At 47.9% G+C, this 4,039-nt stretch overlaps 1 protein-coding gene across 2 annotated transcripts in view; it reads right to left on the bottom strand.

Moving 5' to 3' along the window:
- Positions 1-2,913, bottom strand: part of plxna1a (plexin A1a) — a 331,250-nt gene extending 328,337 nt beyond the window's left edge. For both annotated transcript variants that reach the window (XM_080763399.1, XM_080763400.1), the window contains exon 1: positions 2,776-2,913. The gene's annotated coding sequence lies outside the window, so the exon portion shown is untranslated. The remainder of the gene's footprint in view (positions 1-2,775) is intronic.
- Between the last annotated feature and the right edge of the window lie 1,126 nt (positions 2,914-4,039).

Raw genomic sequence — 4,039 nt, 5'->3', positions numbered from 1 at the left:
GTCACCTTAGTAGTTAATATAGCATCACAATCATTTTAACCCTATTGTATACGTACGGTATATCATTTTGAAAATGTTTAAAATCTTCACGTCTGGGAGTCCTTTTCCAATGGGGGTCTACCGCCAAAAGATACATATCAATTTGGGGGTCCTTGACATGACCAAGTGTGAGAACCTCTGCCCTATACAACGTGCACTGTATATGCACAACAGTGTTGCACAAATGTAGCAAAAACATAGCCGACCTGTGTGCCAAAGGTCAAGTGAAATTGCAAGTGGTTAAAGTTGTCTGTGAAAATTAACAAGAACTTTTGACTAGCTCAAATTTGCATTGGATTCACTTGGAACACAGTCAGGTTCTTTTCATCCATATCCTGAAGAGCAAGAGGTTTTGGACATACAAGACTTCCACTGGACACATTCTGGTAGGCTGGCCGTCTGTCTCCATCAGGCAGCGAGGTGCGCACTGCACTGTGTAGAAGCTTAAATCAAACGGACCCCTCAGGGCTCCGGTGCCTATAGCTCCGAGTTCAGCTCTCACTCTGCACTCAATGAGCAGGTAGTGTTGACAGGAAGCCTGCGGCGGTGTGCGCGCTGACCCAAACCACCACTCTCCTGCTGGGCGCTAGAGAGAGAGAGAGGCGAGCGGAGCGTCCTCACTGGGCATTGAGTAGGTATACGGCAAGGGGAAGGGGGCTTTGCAATGGGCACTTTTATCGGCCTGGCTTATTATTACCGCTATTAGAATGCCTGGCATCACGAGGCATTGAGATCTTTTAGATCTGCTATTTTGGAAGGTTTTTGAACATTTAGGAACGCGCTTTTTAAAAGAATTGACAAAATATTGGTGAAGACAGGGGTAATCGGTGGTCTCTAGGACAGTATTTAGCCGTGGGCTCCATTTGAAATCTTTTTTTTTTACCAAGGACCCCAATAAGAGAAGATATGTCAACATGCAACGCATTGTGAGATTGTAGATTGTCAAATAGCCCCCCAAAAATGCCAAACAATTAAGTGTTCACTTTCAACTGGTTCATTGCAACCCCTGGAACCCCCTCAAGGACCCCATCCTATACTTTGAGTGAACCACTGATTTATTTAACAGAAAAGCGTCTCCTCGTCTTGTACTACAGTATATTCCAAGCTAGAGGTATGTCGCTCGCCTCGCACAGGAAGGGAAGGCGAACCAGCGTTGGGAAATGCAAATCCAACATGGAAAATGCATCGCTGTGCATAATTAAATCTGACTGAGGCAACAAACCCACCACTTTGTAACTACTGGATCACATCACGTCCCAGTGATCCCACACAGACAGAGATGGACCGACAGACAGACAGATACAAAATAAGTGGGTACAGGCAGCTCAAAGAAGATGCTCGGAAGATTCTGACAGTAATTTAGGCTAAACCCCCGATAGGCAGACAACAGCGGCATGTCACAGGATGTCACTTCAAAGCGGCAGGTACTAACATCAATCATTAGAACCTGCCGTGCAATCGCCTTAGACACGGATGAGGTTCAAAAAGCATAATTCACACAACTCCTTATCAACCAGATACAGCACACGCAGTGTGTGTGTGCGTGTGTGTGTGTGTGTGTGTGTGTGTGTGTGTGTGTGTGAGAGAGAGACTGTCACACACCCTGAAGAGGTTTTCCTTGGCAGTCACACACACACACACACACACACACACACACACACACACACACCGGTGGTGGTGGTGGCAGTGTGGCACGGAGCCCACATTACGGATCATCCGTCGCTCAGCCTCACCTACGCCAGCACCTACGCAGCATCCACCCAGTCAAACATTCATAAGATGATGACACCAAACTGTCAGCTCACGTTCATGCCACATGTGTGTTCAGCATATGGCTGGGGGGAGGCAGGCAGGGGGTCGCACATATACTGTATAAGAAGACAGTCACAGTATAGCCTACTACACACACGCCCAGGCACACACGGGCGCGCACGCATGCACACGCTCACACACACACACACACACACACACACACCTTCTATCCCATCTTTCCTTGCATCTCAGCAGCAGTTTAAAAAATGCCTAATTGACAATAATTGTAGTCCTAATTAAATTAAATTAAAAACAGTCGGCAGGCAACACACACGCGAACACACACACACACACACACACACACACACACTATAAGGCTTAACCCTCTCGCTCTGGTGTCGGGGCCGGGGGGTGATATCATGTGTAATTGTCCACTACTTTGTGTCCCATAATAAACCCCGCCAGTCCGGCCACTCGGGCCAGTGCCTTCCTTTCCTTCCTTCACCATCAATCCCCGTCCTCCTCAGTCCTCAGCAAGTTGCCAATGGCAGCTAGAGAGCTGCTCCATCACCCTGTCAGTTCCCTGCTACCCAGCTGACACCTTGACGACACGGACATATACCGTACCGGGGCTCTCTGGACAAGAAAAGAAGCAACCCCGGCTCGGTTCGATATCTATCCTACCTGGTTGGACTTCATACCGAAGATAGCAGACCTACAAGCTCACAACGCTTCCCTCTTCGGCTTCTCTCTCGACGACACACCAGTTGAAGCAAGGCAGGGAGGCATGGAAGAAGAGGAGGAGAGGAGGGACAATAAGGCGAGGAATGGAGAGGCAGGGAGAGAGAAGAGGAGAGGAGAGCAGAGGGACAGGACTGTCACCGAGAGGGCGCCTAAACAAACCGTCGCCCAAAAAACACGCCACCGTCCGTCCGTCAGAGAGCAAAAGAAAACGGGGGGAAAAGTTTGTGCGTTTGTGCTTACCGGTTAAAGTGACCTGTACAGCAGCAGCGGTCCCGGTTGGCATGCTGTTTAGAATGTCCTCGCTGCTGCAGGGGAGGATAAAGAAGACATGTCCAAAGCGTTCTTCTGTCTGTCTGCACTGTATAGTCTATAAACCTGGAAGAGTGTGTGTGTGTCTCCGCGCCGCTTGCAGCTCCGTGCGCACCGAGAGAGAGCAGCTCTCTGCATGAATGAGACGCGGTATGCGGTTGGACTCCCAGATTCCCCTGGTAGAGCGAGGGAGAGAGGGAGAGAAAGAGAGAGGGGGGGAGGGAGAGAGAGAGAGAGAGAGAGAGAGAGAGAGAGAGAGAGAGAGAGTTTGTTCTCGGTAGGAATGCCTGCGCCCCCAGCCGGTCGCTTACCCGCAACTGCAGTTGGTCGGACGCATCTGCTCATGTGACCTATAGGTGGCAGCGTTGGACCCAGGACCCAGCCCCCTGTGGCTCTGCAGGATACAACGATCCAAGATCAGACCGATATGCCTACATATATTGGAATCTATTATGATATATGATATGATATGATATTTCCAAACTATTTTCAATCTATCTTTCAATAGAAAAGTGTCATTCATAAGTAGGCTATGACCTCATAGTATAAGGAGTGAACTTTTTCAATTGTATCATTAAATAGAGAAAACGTGATGAATGCAGTATCACTTTAAAATCTCAAATCTATCTAGGCATGTAGGCCTATTGCTCTGCAGCATAATATGCTGTGTGACAGAGGATGCTGTTGTCAGTGTATCAAGTATGTCAACAAAACATGCAGTGTATCAAGTATGTCAACAAAACATTCAGTGTATCAAGTATGTCAACAAAACACACACACAGTGTGTGTTTTGTGTGTGTGTGTGTGTGTGTGTGTGTGTGTGTGTGTGTGTGTGTGCGGCGTGCGTGCGTGTACCAACATCTTCCGAAGGTCAACTCTTCTCAGGACCTCACAAATCCAGTGTGTGAGGTCACTGAGGTGACATGGACAAGAGCACTGTCGTCCCGGTGGCCTTGTTGCATGTCTGACGGCCATAAGACAGCCTTCCATCCTGCAACGCTACATGTTTGTCTGCTTCATGGAGGAAAATGGTGCCCACAATTTATGACTCAATATTTCAGAAGTATACGCTTACAAAATGTTCCATCTTGTCCGGCACTAAATGCTTTGCCGGTAAACGACGTGACATCAGCTTGTCCGTGGTCAACTTGAATGGGATAGATATATATATATATATATATATATATATATATAT

This window comes from Protomyctophum bolini, assembly GCF_963924005.1.
Source record: "Protomyctophum bolini genome assembly, chromosome: 5".
Classification (NCBI taxonomy): Eukaryota; Metazoa; Chordata; class Actinopteri; order Myctophiformes; family Myctophidae; genus Protomyctophum; species Protomyctophum bolini.
The sequence above is the reverse complement of the archived record's forward strand: the minus strand, read 5'-3'. Positions and strand labels throughout refer to the sequence as shown.